The following is a 10,409-nucleotide window of genomic DNA, read 5'->3' on the forward strand; positions in this document are numbered from 1 at the left end:
ACACAATGGCACTAAAGTCATATCTTTCAATCATACTCTGAATGTAAATGGACTAAATGCCCAATCAAAAGACATAGGTTATTAGAATGGATAAAAAACAGGATCCAGATATATGCTGCCTACAAGAGACTCATTTTAGAGCTGAGGATACCTACAGGTTGAAAGTGAGGGGATGGAGAGCAATTTATCATGCCACTGGAAGTCCAAAGAAAGCTGGAATGGCCATACTTATATCAGACAAACTACATTTTAAAACAAGACTATAACAAAGGATGAAGGACATTATATGATAATTAAGGAGTCCATTCATCAAGAGCTAACAATTGTAAATGTTTATGCCTCCACCATGAGAGCACCCAAATATATAAATCAATTAATCACAAACATGAACAAATGTACTAATAATACCATAATTGCAGATGATGTTAATACTCCACTTACAACAGTGGACAGATGGCAGGAAATCAATAAGGAAACAACAGCTCTGAATGACACGTTGTACCAGATGGACTTAACAGATATATTCAGAACATTTCAGTAGAATTCACATTCTTCTCAAGGGCACATGGAACATTATCCAAAATAGATCACATACTGGGTCACAAAACAGCGCTCAACAACTATAAAAAGATTGAGATCATACAATGCAAATTTTCAGATCACAATGCTATGAAACTTGAAAAAAAATTGAAAGGCCTCAAATACATAGAGATTAAAAAACATCCTACTAAAGAATGAATGGGTCAACCAGGAAATTAAATAAGAAATGTAAAAATCTATGGAAGCAAATGAAAACAAAAACATGGAAGTCCAAATACTTTGGGATATAGCAAAGGCAGTCATAAGAGGAAAATACATTGCAATTCAGGCCTAGCTCAAGAAGCAAGATAAGTCCCAAATACACAGCCTAACCTTACACCTGAAGGAACTAGAAAAGCAGCAGCAAATAAAGCCCAAAGCCAACAGAAGAAGAAAAATAATAAAGATTAGGGCAGAAATAAATGATATAGAATTTAAAAAAAAACAATAGAACAGATCAATGAATCTAAGAGCTGATTTAAAAACAAACAAACAAACAAAGTTGATAAACCCCTAGCCAGACTTCTCAAAAGAAAAGATAGAGGACCCAAATAGATAAAATCACGAATGAAAGAGGAGAGATCACACCACCACAGAAATACAATTATTAAAGAATACTATGAAAAATTATATGCCAATAAACTGGGCAATCTGTAAGAAATGGACAAATTTCTAATTACTCACATACCACCAAAACTCAAAGGGGAAGAAATAGGAGTTTTGAACAGAACCATAACCAGAGAAGAAATTCAATCAGTTATTAAAAATCTCCCAACAAATAAGAGTCCTGGGCCAGATGGCTTCCCAGGGAAATTCTACCAGACATTTAAAGCATAGTTAATACCTATTCTCCATAAACTGTTCCAAAAAATAGAAACAGAAGGAAAGCTTCCAGATTCATTCTATGAAGCCTGCATTACCTTGATTCCAAAACCAGACAAAGACCCCACTAAAAAAAAAGGAGAATTACAGGCCAATATCCCTGATGAAGCTGTATGCAAAAGTTCTCAACAAGTAGCAAATAGAATTCAACATTACATTAAAAGAAATATTCAACATGATCAAGTGGGGTTCATTTCTGGGCTGCAGGCCTGGTTCAATAACCACAAATCAATCCATGTGATACATCACATCGATATAAAAAAGGATAAGAACCATATGATCCTGTCAATAGATACAGAAAAAGCATTTGACAAAATAAAGCATCCTTTCTAATAAAAACCCTCAAGAAAGTTGAGATAGAAGGAATATACTTTAACGTTATGAAAACCATATATGAAAAGCCCACAGCTAATATCCTCAATGGGGAAAAACTGAGAGCTTCCCCCCTGAGATCAGGAACATGACAGGGGTGTCCACTCTCACCACTGTTGTTTAACAGAGTGTTGGAAGTCCTAGCCTCAGCAATCAAACAACAAAATGAAATAAAAGGGATCCAAATTGGCAAAGAAGTCAAACTTTCACTTTTCACAGATGACATGATGTACATGGAGATGTACATGTACATGGAGAACCTGAAAGACTCCACCAAACAGCTTCTAGAACTGATCCATGAATTCAGCAAAGCTGAATTCAGGATATAAAATCAGGATATAAAATCAATGTACAGAAATCAGTTCCATTTCTATACACCAATAATGAAACAACAGAAAGAGAAATCAAGAAACCAATTCCATTTACGGTTGCACCAAGAGCCATAAAATACCAAAGGTGTAAAAGATCTGTATGCTGAAAACTATAGAAAACTTACAAAAGAAATTGAAGAACACACAAAGAAATGGGAAAACATTCCATGCTCATGGATCGGAAGAACAAATATCATTAAAATTTCAATATTACCCAAAGCAATCTACACATTCAATGCAATCCCAATCAAAATCACACTGGCATTCTTCTCAGAGCTAGAACAAACAATCCTAAAATTTGTATGGAACCACAAAAGACCCTGAATATCCAAAGTAATGTTAAAAAGAAAACCAAAGCGGGAGGCATCACAATTCCAGACTTTAGCCTCAACTACAAAGCTGTAAACATCAAGACACTATGGTATTGGCACAAAAACAGACACTAGGCCAATGAAATAGAAGAGAACCCAGAATTGGACCCACAAATGTATGGCCAACTAATCTTCAACAAAGCAGGAAAGAGTATCCAATGGAAACAAATACAGTCTTTTTAGCAAATGGTGCTGGGACAACTGGACAGCAACATGAATAAGAATAAAATTGGACCACTTTCTTATACCACAAAATAAATTCAAAATGGATGAAAGACCTAAATGTGAGACAGGAAACTATTAAATCCTACAGGAGAAAACAAGCAGAAACCTCTTTGATCTTGGCCAGAGCAACTTCTTACTTCACATGTCTCCAAAGGTAAGGGAAATAAAAGCAAAAATGAACTATTGAGAACTCATCAAGATAAAAAAAACAAAAACAAAAACAAAAAAAACCCTTTTGCACAGTGAAGGAAATAATCAACAAAAATAAAAGGCAATTTACGGAATGGGAGAAGATATTTGCAAATGACATATTGGATAAAGGGTTAGTATCCAAATTCTAAATTCTATAAAGAATTCACCAAACTCAACACCCAAAAAAACCCCAAATAATCCAGAGAAGAAATGGGTAGAAGACATGAATAGATACTTCTCCAAAGAAGATATCCAGATGGCCAACAGACACATGAAAAGATGTTCAACATTGCTCATCATCGGGGAAATACAAATCTAAGCCATAATGAGATACCACCTCACACCCGTCAGAGTGGCTAAAATTAACAACTCAGGAAAGAACAGATGTTGGCAAGGATATGAAGAAAGGAGAACCCTCTTACACTGTTGGTGGGAATGCAAACTGGTGCAGCCACTCTGGAAAACAACGTGGAGTTTCCTCAAAAAATTAAACTAGGGGGAGCCTGGGTGGCTCACTCAGTTAAGCATCCAATTTCAGCTCAGGTCATGATCTCATAATCTGTGAGTTCGAACCCTCTGTCAGGCTCTCTGCTGTCAACACAGAGCCTGCTTTGGATCCTCTGTCTCCCTCTCTCTCTCTGCCTCTCCCATGCTCTCTCTCAAAAATAAACATTTTTTTTAAAGATTAAAAATAGAACTACCCTACAATCCAGCAATTGCACTACTAGGAATTTATTCAAAGTATACAAAAATACTTATTCAAAGGGGCACATGTACCCCAATGTTTATAGCAACACTATCAATAGCCAAATTACGGAAAGAACCCAAATGTCCATCAACTGATGAATGGATTAAGATGTGGGGTGTGTGTGTGTGTGTGTGTGTGTGTGTGTGTGTGTGTGTGTGTGAGAGAGAGAGAGAGAGAGACAGAGAGAGGCAGAGAGAGAGAGAGAGATGGAATACTACTCAGCAGCGAAAAAGAATGAAATCTTGTCATTTGCAACAACGTGGATGAAACTGGATTGTATTATTACCCTAAGTGAAGTAAGTCAGAGAAAAGCAAATGTCACATGATTTCACTCATATGTGGAATTTGAGAAGGGGAAGGGAAGGAAAAATAAGATAAAAACAGAGAGGGAGGCAAACCATAAGAGACTCTTAAATACAGAGAACAAACAGGATTGGTGGGAGTGGGAGGGTTGGGAAAGTGAATGATGGGCATTAAGGAGGGCACTGGTTGGGATAAGCAAGTATTATATGTAAATGATGAACCCCTGGATTCTACTCCTGAAGCCAAGACCACACTGTATGTTAACTAACTTGAGAATAGAAAAAGGGAAAATAAAAAATAAATAAAACATGCTTGACATGATTTCAGTTTTTTTTAATTTATTGAGACTTCTTTTGTGGCCTAATATTTGATCTATACTCAAGAATGATCCATTTGTACTTGAAACAAAAGTGTATTCTGCAGTTTCTGAATGAAATGTACTATATATATCTACTAATTCCATCTGGTCTAAGGTGCCATTTAAGGCCAATGTTTCTTTGATTTTTCTTTCTGAATGATCTTATATTGATGTAAGTGGGGTGTTAAAGTCCCCTGCTCTTATGGTATTGCTCTCAATCTCTCCCTTTAAAAGTCTGCTAATATTTGCTTTATATATTTTTGTACTCCTATGATGGATGCATGAACATTTACAAATGTTATATCCTCTTCTTAGATTGACCCCTTTATCATTATGTAATACCCTTCTTTGCTTTTTGTTGCAGTCTTTGTTTGAAAGTATATTTTGTCTGATATGAATACTGCTATTACAGCTTTCTTTGGGTTTCCATTTGCATGGAATATAATTTTCCATTCCTTCACTTTCAGTCTTTGTGTGTCTGACTGTGTGACTTTGTGTCTGAAGTGAATCTTTTGTAGGTAGCCTATGATGGGTCTTAGGATTTATTTTAAATCCATTTAGCTATCTTATATCTTTTGATTGGTGCATTTAGTCCATTTACATTTAAAGTAATTATTGATAGATAGGTATTTATTGCCACTTTGTTAACTGTTTTCTTGTTCTTATGGTTCTTCTCTGTTCTGTTCTCATAGTCTATTCCCCTGTGGTTTTATGGTTTTCTTTCATGTTTTGTTGGAGTTCCTGCCTCTTTGTTTTGTGTATCTATTGTAGGTTTTTGATATGGCTACCATGAGGTTCATATACATTGACTTATATACATAGTCTATTTCAAGCTGTTGGCTGCTAAAGTCCAAATGGGATCAGATTGTTTGGGGCTCGATGAGCTTTCTGGACATGGATGTCTGTTTCCTTCCCCAGGTTGGAGAAGTTTTAAGTCATTATTTCTTCAGATAAGTTTTTTCCCTTTTCTCTCTCTCTCCTCCTTCTGAGACCCCTCTAAAGTAAAGGTCAGTACACTTGATATTGTCCCAGTAGTCCCTTATACTATCCTCACTCTTTAAAATTATTTTTTCTTTTCTTTTTGCTGTTCCGATTGGGTGATTTCCACTATTCTACCTTCCTGATTAATGATCTTTTTTTCTGTATCATCTAATCTGCTGTTGATTCCCACTAGTATATTTTTCATTTATATTATTGTATTTTCCAACCCTGATTAGTTCTTTCTTATATTTTCTGTTTCTTGAATTTTTCACTGTGTTTGTCCATTCTTTTACTGAGTTTGGTGAACATCTTTATGACCATTACTTTGAATTCTTTCTCAGGTAAATTACTTATCTCCATTCCACCAGAGGTTTCTATTTTCTGGCTTTTTTTTTTCTTTAATTTGGAATGCATTCCTATTTCTCCTCTTTTTGTTTGACTTTCTGTGTTTGTTTCTATGAATTAGGTGGAACAGTTACTTCTTCCCCCTGGAGGAATAGCCTTGTAGGAGCAGCCCCTATGTAGACTACATTGTCTGGAAGCTTTGAGAGGCCAACTGGAACTGGAAAAGGCACCGGTCAGGAAGGGGTATCAGGGTGTGCCATGCCAGGGCCACCCTGGCAAGCAGCTAGGTCACAAGGGTGGTGGGGGCAGAGTGGCCATTCCAAGGTTGCCTTGGCAAGATGGCTAGAGATGGAGCAGGCATAGGGGAAGGAGTCCTGTGCATACCATGCCAGGGTCACCTTGGGGGTTGGCTTTAGCTGGTATGGGCCAAGGACCAGGGGCATGCTTGGGAAGCCCTAGCAGGCTTGCTAGAGCTACTAAACCCTATTCCTACCTGTGCGATCAAGGTAGAGAGGGAACATAATAAATGGTGCTTGCAAGTGCCTTCAGTCTCAGAGTTTCAGCAGATCCCTGCTTATTTGACCAACACTCTAGGGTTGATAAATAGACTTTATTCATTTATAGGCTAGCTGTCTTTAAGCCACTATTTTTTCACTGTACCTTGGGCTGCGTACGTCTGTGTGTGGGCCCTTAACGATATCCCTCCTTACAGCAGGTCACTGCATCAGGGGTGGAGCTCCCATTGTTACTGTGTCTCTGTCTCTCCCACCCTTCTCTGTGTGGCCCCTCTACCATTTGTTGTGCAGAATCTGTTTAGCCCTCAGTTCTGCTTCGGAAGAATTGATTTATATGTAGGTGTACATTTCGTGTGTCCATGGGAGGAGGTGAGTTCAGAGTCTTTCTATGCTGCCATTTGGACCACCCTCTGCCCTGTAATGAGAAATTTTAATATTTAACCCCTTATCAACTTTCAAATATATAAAATTTATACTGTTAAATATTGTTAACTATAGTCACCATACTGTACATTACATCCCTAGGACTTACTTATTTTACAACAGGAAGTTTGTACCTTATAAACAACTTTACCCATACCTCCCTTCCAGTAACCTCCAGAAACCCTCCAGTTTCCTATAGTTAAGGATCTGTTTGCTGTTACCTCTCTTTTCCCCCCCTATATTCATCTGCTTTGTTTCTTAAATTCCACTTAGGAGTGAAAACATATGGTATTTGTCTTTCTCTAGCTGACATACTTCACTTGGCATAATACTCTCTAGCTTTATCCACATTCTTGTAAATGGCAAGATTTTATTCTTTTTTATGGCTGAGCAATATCCCATTGTACATAGATACCACCTCTTCTTCATCCATCCATCCATCGGTGGACATTTGGGCTCTTTCCATATTTTGGCTGCTAAAATCATCAGGGTGCATGTGTCCCTTTGAAACAGCACACCTGTATCCGCTGGATAAATACCTAGTAGTGCAATTGCTGGGTCATAGGGTAGTCCTATTTTTAACTTTTTGAGGAAACTCCATACTGTTATCCAGAGTGGCTACACCACCTTGCATTCCTACCAACAGCATAAGAGGGTTCCCCTTTCTAGGCATCCTCACTAACACCTGTTGTTTCCTGTATTGTCAATTTTAGCCATTCTGACAAGTGTGAAGTGATATTTGTGTCATCTCCATTTTCTTTCATAAGTGTTTTATAGTTTTCAGAGTACCTATCTTTTACCTCTTTGGTTAGGTTTCTTCCTAGGTGTCTTATTACTTTTGGTGCAATGGTAGATGGGGCCAATTCCTTGATTTCTCTTTCTCCTGTTTCATTATTAGTGTATAGAAATGCAACAGATTTCTGTACAATGATTTTGTATCCTGCGACTTTACTGAATTTGTGTGTCAATTTTAGCAATTTTTTGATGGAGTCTTTCATATTTTCTACATAGAGTATTATGTCATCTGCAAAGAGTGAAAGTTTGACTTCCTCCTTGCTGATTTAGATGCCTTTTATTTTATTTTATTTTTTTTAATATATGAAATTTATTGTCAAATTGGTTTCCATACAACACCCAGTGCTCATCCCAAAAGGTGCCCTCCTCAATACCCATCACCCACCCTCCCCTCCCTCCCACCCCCCATCAACCCTCAGTTTGTTCTCAGTTTTTAACAGTCTCTTATGCTTTGGCTCTCTCCCACTCTAACCTCTTTTTTTTTTTTTCCTTCCCCTCCCCCATGGGTTTCTGTTAAGTTTCTCAGGATCCACATAAGAGTGAAACCATATGGTATCTGTCTTTCTCTGTATGGCTTATTTCACTTAGCATCACACTCTCCAGTTCCATCCACGTTGCTACTAAGAGCCATATTTCATTCTTTCTCATTGCCACGTAGTATTCCGTTGTGTATATAAACCACAATTTCTTTATCCATTCGTCAGTTGATGGACATTTAGGCTCTTTCCATAATTTGGCTATTGTTGAGAGTGCTGCTATAAACATTGGGGTACAAGTGCCCCTATGCATCAGTACTCCTGTATCCCGTGGGTAAATTCCTAGCAGTGCTATTGCTGGGTCATAGGGTAGGTCTATTTTTAATTTTCTGAGGAACCTCCACACTGCTTTCTAGAGCGGCTGCACCAATTTGCATTCCCACCAACAGTGCAAGAGGGTTCCCGTTTCTCCACATCCTCTCCAGCATCTATAGTCTCCTGATTTGTTCATTTTGGCCACGCTGACTGGCATGAGGTGATATCTGAGTGTGGTTTTGATTTGTATTTCCCTGATAAGGAGCGACGTTGAGCATCTTTTCATGTGCCTGTTGGTCATCCGGATGTCTTCTTTAGAGAAGTGTCTATTCATGTTTTCTGCCCATTTCTTCACTGGGTTATTTTAGATGCCTTTTATTCTTTTTGTTGCATGATTGCTGAGGCTAGGACTCCAGTACATGTTAAATAACGAGGTGAGAGTGGTTATCTCTGTCTTGTTCCTGACCATAGAGGAAAAGCTCTGTTTTTGCCCATTGAGGATGATATTAGTTGTGTGTTTTTTGTATATGGCCTTAATTATGTTGAGTTATGGTCCCTCCATCCCTACTTTGTTGAGGGTTTTTATCACGAATGGATGTTGTACTTTGTCAAATGCTTTTTCTGCATCTATTGAGAGAATCATAGGGTTCTTATCCTTTCTTTTATGAATATAGTGTATCACATTGATTGATTTGTGAATATTAAACCACACTCGCAGCCTAGGAATAAATCCCACTTGATAGTGGTGAATGATTCTTTTAATGTACTGATGGATTTGATTTGCTAGTATTTTGTTGAGAGTTTTTTGCATCCATTCTCATCAGGGATATTGGCCTGTAGTTTTATTTTCTAGTGGAACATTTGTCTGGTTTTGGAATCAGGGTTACATTGGCCTCGTAGAATGAGTTTGGAAGGTTTCCTCCCTTTTTATTTTTATTTTTTTGAATTTTTTTGGAATAGATCCTAACTCTTCTTTAAATGTTTGGTAGATTTTTGATTACTGATTCAATTTCTTTGCTGGTTATTGGTCTGTTCAAGTTTTCTATTTCTTCCTGTTTCAGTTTTGATAGTTTATATATTTCTGGAATTTATCAGTTTCTTCCAGATTGATTTCATGGCATATAATTTTTCATAATATTCTCTTGTAGTTGTTTGTATTTCTGTGGTATTGGTTATTTCTCCTCTCTCATTTATGATCTTATTTATTTGGGTTCTTTCTCTTTTTGATAAGTCTAGCTAGGGATTTATCAATTTTATTAATTTTTTCAAAGAACCACCTCCTGGTTTCATTGTTCTACTGGTTTTGTTTGTTTTTTTCTTTGTCATTTATTTCTGCTCTAATCTTTATTATATCCCTTCTGCTGGCTTTAGGCTTTGTTGGTCTTTTTCTTTAGGTGTAAAGTTAGGTTTTTTATACTATATCCTTCCCTCTTATGACCACTTTTGCTGCATCCCAAAGGTTTTGGGCAATCATGTTTTCATTTTCACTTGTTATCATGTATTCTTTTTATATCTTCTTTAATTTCCTGGTCGACCCATTCATTCTTTAGTAGCATGTTCTTTAACCTCTATGTATTTGTGGTCTTTCCAAAATTTTTATTGGGGTTGACTTCAAGTTTCATAGCATTGTGGTCAGAAAATATGCATGGTAGGGACACCTGGGGGACTCAGTCATTTAAGCATCTGACTGTTGATCTCAGCAGGTCATGATCTCGTGGTTTGTGGGTTTGAGCCTCATATTGGGTTCTGTGCTGATGGCTCAGAGCCTGCTAAGGATTCTCTCTCTCCCTCTGTGCCCCTCACCCCCATCTCTCTCTCTCTAAAATAAATAAACTTAAAAAAATATACATAGTATGATCAATATCCTTTTGTACTTATTGAGGCCTGATTTGTGACCCAGTATGTGATCTATTCTGGAGAATTTCCATGTGCACTCAAAAAGAATATGTATTCTGCTTTAGGATGAAATGTTATGAATATATCTGTGGTCTATCTGGTCTGATGTGTCATTCAAAGACACTGTTCCCTTGTTGATTTTCTGCTTAGATGATCTGTCCATTGATTTAAGTGGGGTGTCAAAATTCCCTTCTATTATTGTATTATTATCAATGAGTTCCTTTATGTTTATTAGTAATAGATTTATATATTTGGGTACTTC

The sequence above is a fragment of the Panthera pardus genome, unplaced genomic scaffold, assembly GCF_024362965.1.
Source record: "Panthera pardus isolate Hobbes unplaced genomic scaffold, ASM2436296v1 HiC_scaffold_11, whole genome shotgun sequence".
NCBI classification, from domain to species: Eukaryota; Metazoa; Chordata; class Mammalia; order Carnivora; family Felidae; genus Panthera; species Panthera pardus.